The 10,333-nt window shown below is 32.6% G+C and overlaps 1 long non-coding RNA gene across 4 annotated transcripts; it reads left to right on the top strand.

The window, feature by feature from the left end:
- Window positions 1-5,414: 5,414 nt before the first annotated feature.
- LOC123904527 lies at window positions 5,415-8,328 on the top strand. 4 transcript variants are annotated; one of them, XR_006808266.1, is made up of 4 exons: window positions 5,415-5,623; window positions 7,151-7,229; window positions 7,398-7,474; window positions 7,655-8,328. It is a non-coding gene; the product is annotated as an uncharacterized LOC123904527 (long non-coding RNA). The 4 variants fall into 4 exon arrangements; XR_006808268.1 differs by having other exon boundaries at window positions 5,417-5,623; window positions 7,175-7,229; XR_006808267.1 differs by lacking the exon at window positions 5,415-5,623 and adding an exon at window positions 6,267-6,320 and having other exon boundaries at window positions 7,175-7,229.
- Window positions 8,329-10,333: the final 2,005 nt, after the last annotated feature.

Raw genomic sequence — 10,333 nt, forward strand, 5'->3', positions numbered from 1 at the left:
TTGGATTGAAAGATTATATCATATAGATCATCATGTTAAATTTTACAAAAATCTAAAATCGTTTGATATGTTTTTGAGACTCGACAAAATTAATGGTTTATGCGTTTTTATTGAATACTGTTAATCTTGATCAATCTCAAAAACATATCAAACAATTTTAAATTTTTGTCAAATTTAACATGGATGATCTATATAATATAATTTTTCAATCCAACGGTAGATTTTGTAAAATTTTAAATCGTTAAATCATTATTGAGCAATATAACATTACTCAAATGTTACACTAGTGTAATTTGATTCATCCCCTTAATATATTATTAAATACACTTGTAAAATAACTTTGCAGTGTGTATATAAATTAAATTTATTCGCATATGTTAACTAAATGTGTGAGTTGTTCATATTTAGTGTTTGAATCATTTCGAATGAGATTTACTTTTAATGGAGGGAACCTATAAAAACCAATAAACATGTGATTAGTTGTGAATTCATGAACCCATTTGATATCATCAATTGGTAAATATCATTTGTTTCACATTAAGGTTTTGATTAACAAATAGATTGGACATATACTTTTAAACAATTGTGTCAAGCTTTAGAAGATTTACCATTTCACAATTTTCTCTAGGGCAACTCATTTCAAATTGAAATTCGACAACCTTGTTGAATGTTTTATCTTTAATTTATTTTAAAGTTAATTATTATATTAATAATTTGTTCACTCTCTTAACTTGGTCATATTTGCCGTTACACATTTGTTAAATGTGCTTCAATTTCATTCATATGCATAATTAAAAGGAATAAATAACAATAGTAGCACAAAACTAGGGGTGGTAGTGGTGTGTTGGACTCTTGGGCATATAACTTGCTACTTAATCTTTCTATATAGATAAGGAAAATCGTGTATACATAAACTTATATACAAGAGTAATATAATATACTTATAAACGTCATTTAAGCATCTAAAAAGTTGTTCATGAGATCTTGTTAATTCACGTGTGGTACGCTAGCAAAAAGTGACTGTTGTATCCTGCAGAATTTTAGCTATGAGACCAACTGCACCGAGTAACTTACTTGTGGAAACATTTATTTGACCCACGGCTGCACTCGATTGCGAGATTTTTATAACATTGATTTAGGTGGTTAGGTAATCCTCCGATTCATTAGTCCTTACATTTTCCACATTAAAATTACAAAAATTACTGAAATTGAGGTTGCTTACTTTAACAAGGATCCTCCCTATAGACTCATGTTGACCAAAGCCTTTGAGGAAGGACCTTCAAATGGACCTGTCCAATACTTTGTATATCCAACCGTATTCGCACATAAACTTGAAAAGACTCTAACCTCTTTTGATGTTGAATCCGAAACATTGGTATGTGTTCTTTTTTATGCTTATTCTAGATTAATAATTTATACATTGCGTCTAATGGTTCGGCATCCATTGTACAGACGATCTCATGGAGGGGCTTTTGCGAATATGCACTTCCCAAGGAGGAAGGTCCGCTCACTACTATTGATTGGCTTGGAAATACATGGATGAACTGTCATCTTCATTTTCAAAATAATCCTCAAATGACTTGCACGATTTATAGTCATTGGAAAGACATTTGCAAAGTACATCGTTTAAGCGAAGGTATCGTTGTCAAGTTTGGTGCCACTCAATCATCACAAAATAGGGTTCTTTATTTTAAAACTAATTCATTTCTTGGTGTGAGGACAACCTTGATCGTGAATGCTTTCTATCAAACCGAGCAATATTTCATGCTTTAGGATTTCATATAGTTTATGGGCTTTGTTTTTCTTTTTTGATTTGTATCTGACTTGACTTTTATTATATTTTACTTTCTATGTGCTAATTTCATCGTGCTTATGAATGATTCCACTTGATTGACATCAACCATGATTGGCATATCGAATGCGATGATTTGGTCCCTTTGAATGGTCACAAGCATGATTGATATATATTTGATGTTCTATCGAACCCGTGCAATGCACAGGCAGCTTACTAGTTGGAAAGAAAGGCATAGGTAAACGCACTCTCTTTGCATTCTCACTTTTCTCATACTTTTATTTTAAATTTTGTTTTTCTAATTCTATTTTAAATTTTATGAGCAGATATATCTTGATTAGTAGTTTAGAACAATTCTAATTAACTTCCTTTTCTTTTATGCTATGTAGTTTAGTAACATATTTTAGTTTGATGGATTTTCACACTTTTTTTAGTAGTTTAGAAACAAGTCTAATTAACCTTCATTTTCTATTTTCTATTGCAAACCAAAATTATTGAGAATAACCGCGCCATTCATCTTCTTAATGTCATTGTCTTCTTCTTCTTCTTCTTCTTCTTCTTCTTCTTCTTTAAGGGTGAGTATTTTTCTTTCATTAATTACTCCTTTAATATTTCAAAATTGAAAAAAAATAATATTTGAGACCTTAAGTCATTTTCCTTCTAAATTTATCCAAGTATTTTTGTGAAGCGTGTTTTAATGTATTTATTTAATTCGTTTATCTTACTTTTGTTTATGGAAACTCTATACATAAATCTACGTATTTCATTAGTTTTTTTGGTTTGTTTCTTTTATCTTTGTGGACCTTCAACTCTTTTTTAAGGAGTCATGAAGATTACCCAAACATCACAGATGTCATAGAAAATCATAGTGACTATAAGATATCACAACAAATCACGCATATAGGAGCTTCTCCTTAAGGTATGTTGTTTTAATCTTAATGCATTTTATTTAAGAGAATGTGCATTTTTAGTTACCATATGTTTGTATTATCTTTCATCGCCAATTTTTTTAGGTTTTATTATTATTTTTGGACTTTGTGTTATTTCACATGAGTTGCATTTGCTTTATTTACCGCATTTTAGAATTGCATTCTCCACCAGTAGTATATCACTAAATGATTCCACGTTTTATATAATTTTTCAGGTACTAAATCTACGATGAAAGTAGAAGAACTCAAAGTCCTATTTATAATTTTATTTAGTTCTTATCTTATTCATGATAAGAAGAAACAAGTAATAAATCATTCTCCTACAAATTACATTTGCAAAGTTTTTTTTAACAAATCACCTTTTTTTTTGCCTCCACACAAGTTGAATACAACAATTGATATACATACATTTCCCCCTTCATAACAAAGGGTATATGTTGTTAACCATGTGATTTTTAATTCTTTTGTATGTTAGCCGATGATCTTAATGATTATCTCATGGGATTGAATGAAGACTGCGAGATACAACAATGTGCATTCAAGAACTTCACACTAGAATATATATACTTGCCTTAATTATTGCATGATTTTGTGTTTTCCTTTTTGTGCAGCTATGGAAGAATCTTTTGGATACATTTGGTTGGAGATTAAGCATGATGGAAAGCTAGCTTTACAGATTCTACAACAATTATGATTTGGTTGTACATAAAAGGAAATGTCTCACATGTATAAAGATTTATTCACAAAGCTTAAGATTCTATGTATTTGTTTGAGCATTTGGAAGATGATGACAATTAGTTGTCATCTCTTAAAAATGGTATGTATATTATTATTATTATTATTATTATTATTATTATTATTATTATTATAGTTATGAATATTTTGAAGATGAAAATGAAAAGTATGTTGATTTGCTATGTACTAATTTATAATTTAAATTATCTATATCATTTTCGTTAACATTAAAAGTTCTCCACTCAGTTTGCGTGGAGTTGGTGTGTGAGAGAGTGAATTTTTAAGTAACTTTTAAATTTACTTCATTAATATTTGACATTTACCATACTTCAATTGTGTTACATCTATTAAGCTCTATGATTTTATTTTGATAATTTTTGAGTCAGCCTCTGTAGTACCTCAATTTACTCTATGTACTTTTGCATTTCACTCTTGCTGTTATTATTTCGTATTTTGTTGGGGAAATAGTCATTTTCGTCCCTCATTGTGCAACTCGCTGTCAATTTAGTCCCTCACTGAGGAAAAACTATTTAATAGTCCCTCAATGTGCACTCCGTTAGTCAATTTAGTCCCCGACGTTACATTTGGCAGTTAACTGAACAAAAAAGCTGATGTGTCATTTTTTTGTGGACACATCAGCTTGTTGAGTTGATAATGAGGAGCTGAGTTGGCAATGAGGGACCAAAGTGACAAAATTTATATTTTATTAAAAAAATAAAAAGATTGATTTTCTTTTCTTTCTTTTTTTGGTACAAAAAAGATTGTTTTTCTATTTAACAAAAAAACAAATAAAAAAGATTGATTATTTAACGAAAAAAAAACAAAAAAAAAAGAGATTGACTTTGTCTATAAATACAAGGGGACCAAATTGACCCACGACACCTTTCCATCACCTTTTTCACTTTGTCTTCCACTCAATCACCGTCATCGCCGATCATCCTAACCCCATAACCACCGTAAGCCGCCGTCGTTATTTCATTTGCTTCTTCATTCTCTGAAACCGTCATTGAAGGTTGTTTGAGTATCTCATAAATCACAACTGAGTACCACAAGGTAAGTGAAAAACTCTTATTTGTTCCTTTTTGTTTGAGCATGCAAATATCAAATATTTTGATCTCCATAGTTCTGATTGTGTACTGGTTTAGATTATTTGTTGTTATTTTTGTGTATTTAGGATTTAGGGTTAAAGTTATTAGTTTTGAATATTAGGGTTTGTTTCATAGTCTTTTTTTACTAAGTTTCATAGTTGTTAATACATATCCATGTTGTTTTTTTAGAATGGAACCTGTGGCTACTCTGATTTTGCATCATGGTGGATATTTTCGAAAATATGGTAACGGTAATATGGAGTATGAAGGTGGTGATTTTTTTGTTTGGAAAGATTATGATTGTGACAACCTTAACAAGATGACACTAGTAGAAAAATGACTTTTGGTTTAGAGATTCCACTACTGGTATGTGAATACCAGTAGTGAAATACATTTGACCAAAAGATTCCACTACTGATATTTTAATACCGGTAGTGAAAAGTTCATAGACAAGGGATTTCACTACTGGTTTTATTAAATCAGTAGTGAAAAGTAGACACGGTGGCAATGTTGTAATTACATTAAAATTTGTTTTAATTGGATTTCACTACCGTTTTGGTATTCACCCGTAGTGGAATCCCTATTAGTGTTCATTAATTAATTAATTTGTTCATTCCTCATTCTTTCATTCTTATCGTTCCCAATTCTTCTCCTACGCGAACGCGAGAACGTACACCACCGTCGTCCCTAATTTCTTCATTCTTCATTCTCATTCTTCATCGTTCCCAAATTTCTTCCCAGTTTCTTCCCTAATTTCTTCCCAATTTCTCCCAAATCACAATCACAAGTTCTTCGTTTTCACCTAAAACTGTTCAAATTACTCGTTCAATCTTCAGATTCAAACTCGCGTGTGAGTAACGAAAGCACAAGATTCAGATGTTTCGTTCGATCTTCGTTTGATCTTCCTTTAGATTCAACCTTCTTCTTACCCTAAGTTATTCAATCTTCGTCTTCACCCTAAGATTAAGATTCGAATTCGTTCGTTTCAATCTAAGCTTCAGATTCAAACAACTCGTTTGTTCAAAGTAAGCTTCAAATTCTCCTCAAATTCTTCAATTAACCTTCAAAATCAACTTCAGGTTCAGTTTCTCACTTCGTTACTGTTGAATTTTTTACTTATTGTTCCAATTTTTTCATCATATGGTAGATTAATAAATTGGTAATTAGGTATATGAAAGTTATCTATTCATTTGTTATATGTTTTGATTGAGTATGAAGAATTAGGCATTTAAAATTTATGGGAATTAGGTATTTGAAATTTATACACTTTTTGTTGTATGTTTTGATTGAGTATAAAGAATTAGGTATTTCAAGCTTCTTATATGAACATAGCTAATATTTGACAATATTCCATTAGCATCATCTAAAAGAATAAAATGATTAATTCCGTTAGTACCGAGCTTCTCAGTATCGCAGTAAATAGGCCTTAAATTCCTTTTCCAATTATCTAGCATCTAAGTTGGCTGTGGTGAACATATCTTAGTTGGGTGTGGTGAACATATTTGTTTCAAATAACTTATTTGGCCATTCTACAAGTCACTTAGTAGAGCACCCCTGTGGGTGTTGCAGTAAGGTTCTTTGTCTCAAAATATTTTCATAACCCTTGATGAATCTATCAATATATGGAGTCCCTAAAACATAACTTTATTATGGTACGATGCAATAAGGTTCTTGCTTTCATTGATCCTATTTTTTTGTGATTGAGCAGGTACGATGTAGCTGTGTTGACATCTCTGATGACAGTGTCCTATCGGTCAATTCAATCACAAATTTCTTGTATGTTTTCTCGATCAATCGCTTCCACTTTCTATATTTCATTTGTTTAAGTTATGTTGTTCTTGTATTTTAATAGTCCTGACTTGTGACTATGATCCATTTGAAATCTTTAGCATGATTAATTATCAATACAATAGTTTCAATTGTTGCAAATTTTATATAGTTTCAAATTAGATGTTATTGAAGGGACGATTTGGTTGAGTTAGTCATTTTACATAGAGAACCCTGAAAATTTTGGTCATTTGTGTGCTTGTTATGTTTTGAGTTGTTTAACTAAATTTTGAAAATCGTTGCTCTCATCCATGTTGTTGCTTATTGGCTTATGTTGGTAGATTATCTAAAGGCAGGTTAGTGACCGTACAAACCACAATGTGACCTTAGCTTACCTATAGGCTCTATAGCTATTGAAGGAAAACATTTAACCTGGTTTTGTTACTTTTGGAAATGCTTCAAGTTTTAATGTTTTTTCTTCTTTTTTCTTCTTTTTTGTGATAGTGTTATTAAATTGGAATCGAACTAGTGTTTGAGTTGTGTGCTTGGTTTGTTTAGTTAGGAAATTGTATTCACTACATGATTGCTTTTGTTTCTGGTTTTGTTGTCGGATTCACTGCTGTTTGGCACATGGCTTTGGTTACCCTTGTTGTTCCTATGATTGTTGTGGTTGAATGCATTCATACAACCCATACAACTACTTTGGCCAAGCTCTCTAGTAAGAGCCAAGAACCTCTTTCTCAAGCTAGCAACATTGTTGAACACGTACAGAATAAGAATAACACGTTGTTTCTCTTCAAAGTTATTAATTTAATAAAGCCATTGGGTGATTTTGTTAGGGAATTTTATTGTTGATATTGCAGACGGTTGTGCAAATCTGAGTCCCAAGCACTACAAGATTACTCTGAAGTAGAACAGGTATGCATATTTTTAAGACGATTTAATTTATTTTGGAGTTGTGCATACAATCATTATCATACTAAACTTGTAGTTTTGGCAAATAGGCATCTTTAGTATCCACTTTGTGTGTATAGTGAAAATCTTATGCCTGATGCCTTGGACTAATTCAAAGTGAAAATCTTGCAGTAGTAAAGTGAAAGGCTTCTTGTTTATTCTACAACATCTATCTGGCATGGCTGGTAGTTGCTAGTTCTTTGTATCAGGTAACCTTTAGCTTTAAGCTTTTTGTTATTTGAGGTGTAAGGTGAAAGGCTTCTGTTACTGTTTTTTTAGTCTTGTATTTGCTTTGGCTAAGTTTCTTCTTGAATTATTTTTTTTTTCGACAATCCTTCTTGAATCAATTGAAATGTTTATATTTTGAGGTGTTTTTGTGATGCTTTCAGGGATGATATAGTCAAATGAGCAGGAAAAAGAACTGGTACGCCAGTTATTTATTAGGATATAGTCTTGTCGCAACAATTGCTTCGTCTTTGGCATAGCTTCAGATTCCTGCATTTCAGCTAATGCATCAGCAAAATTGATAAGCAAACATTCCTGATAGAACCTGCAAAATTGATTAAGTGCTAGTCTAATATGTTGGAATTCTAATATGTTGGAATTCCTGCATTTTATATTTATGGATTTTCAACTTGGCCTATTTTACTTCCAGGTATAGGATTGATGTTGAGGTCTGCGATGGCAATGATTCAGCCAAGGAACTTCGCCTATGACAATCATGCAACTCTTCTGGAACACGATGATAGAGTCATGATGGCTGCTTGTGATGCATTTTGTGCCGTTCTCAAATAGCAAATTCGATGAAAGAGCTGCAGAGCGATCAATTGACTTCATGATTGGATGGTTAGTAGCTCACAAGCTCTCAGCACAATGGTTCAAGAATTTTCTTAAGAGACCTTAGACTTTCTAATATTTATATGTATGTATCTTGTTACGATAAGTAATGTAACGAGATTTATAAAAGAATCATATATGAAGTAGTTACATGTGATTGTCTGCTTGGAATTAGACTTGGAATTAATTAGTGATAATGTTAAGTATTGACTTTTAATGTGTTGAATGTAACTTTGAGGTCTGTGATGAAATTTGGTCTTAAACATGTTACAAAACTACACCACTACTAATATGCAGGTACAGGAAGCTACAAAAAAACGAAAAGAAAAAAAAAAACTAACATACCACTACTGATATTTATAACAATCAGTAGTGAAAACTACACATACCACTACGGGTAAAAGTAATGACCCGTAGTGGAATCCTCAATTCTTAAAAAAAAAACTAGAAACCATACATACCACTACGGGTATGCGTAAATACCCGTAGTGGAATCCCCAATTCTTAAAAAAAAAAAACTGGAAACCATACATACCACTACGGATATTGTAAATACCCGTAGTGGAATCTCATACATACCACTACGGGTATTTGTAAAAACCGACGTGGAATCCCCATAATTTTAAATAATAATTACAGAAGAAACTACACATACCACGACGGGTATAAAAATACCCAACGTGGAAAGTGTGCACTTACAACGTCGACTGCATTTACTACTGGCCGCGGCCAGTAGTGGAAAGTCTGTTTGACTAGTAGTTGTATCTCCTTTCTGCACTAGTGTGATCCTGAAAAATAAGTTAAAGTCTGTTGGAAAGTACGGTAGGATTGGGAACATATGGTGGTTGATTCTTGACAGGGGTGGTTACATTGAATTGCTTGAGGATGGAGACATCCATGATATGTGCACCACTGCTATACGCCACAATAATGAAGTTCACATCTATGCTGAACATCCAGTTGATGAGCCGAAAATACTTGATGAAGTTGCTGATGAGGTTAATGGAGCTAAAGCTAATGATAGTATTAATGGGGCTAAAGAGGTTAATGGGGCTGAAGGTGATGAAAAATTGAAGGAGGTTAATGTGGATGAAGCTATTGATAGTATTAATGAAGCTAAAGAGGCTAATGTGGATGAAACTGATGAAACTAATGATAGTATTAATGAAGCTAAAGAGGCTAATGTGGCTGTAGGTGATGATGTTGTTAATGAAACTGATAATGTTATTAACGAAGGTGATAATGTGAGTGAGACTGATAATGAGAATGAAGATGAAAGTTCTGAAAATTCTGATTATTTGCCTTCTTATTTATCTTATTTAAGTGAAGATGATGAGTCATTTATGGATGTTGAGTCTGATTTGAATGAGATTGAAATAGATGAACCTGGAAGTAGTAGGAAAAGGGGAAGACAAAATGAAGGGATAAGGATAAGTATTGATCTCGATCAAAATGTTGAAGAGGAAGTTGCTGATGACAATTACTCGTACCATTCTGAAGAACCAAAAACCCCTGTTAGCAGTGAGGATGAAGCTGATAGTAATGGGAGGCAAATTTTCCCACAATTTGATGCAAATGCACAATTTGGGCAGATTCACTTGGAAAAGGAAATGAAGTTTGAAACCTTGGAGCAGTTTAAGAAAGCTGTGAGAGATTACACCATATACCATGCGAGGGAGATAAAGTGGATAAAAAATGATAAGGTAAGATGCAGAGCTGTATGCAAGGCTGAAGACTGTGGTTGGCAGATATTATGTTCTTGGAGTAAATTAACCAACAGTTTCCAAGTGAAGACTTTCGCACCTATTCATAATTGTTGTCGTGGATTTGTGAACAGTCAAGCAAAGACAACGTGGGTTTCAAATAAGTTGCAAGAGAAGATTAAAATGCAACCAAAAATCACATATTTAGAGGCTTATGAATACATGAAGAGGGAGTTTGGAATTCAAATTAATGACACCAAATTATTCAGAGCATTAAAGGAAGCAAAAGAAAAAGTAGAGGGAAGTTATAAAGGGCAATATGGTTTTGATTTGAGACTATGCAAATGAATTGTTAAGGAGTAATAGAGGTACAACAGCTAAAATTAATGTTACTCCGGTGCTTGAAGGTCCTCCACAGTTTAAGAGATTCTATGTGTGTTTAGATGCAAGCAAGAGAGGTTTTAAGGCTGGGTGTAGACCATTTATTGGGTTGGATGGTTGTTTCCTAACGGGTTATTATGGGGGTCA

This window comes from Trifolium pratense, linkage group LG2 (genome assembly GCF_020283565.1).
Source record: "Trifolium pratense cultivar HEN17-A07 linkage group LG2, ARS_RC_1.1, whole genome shotgun sequence".
Classification (NCBI taxonomy): Eukaryota; Viridiplantae; Streptophyta; class Magnoliopsida; order Fabales; family Fabaceae; genus Trifolium; species Trifolium pratense.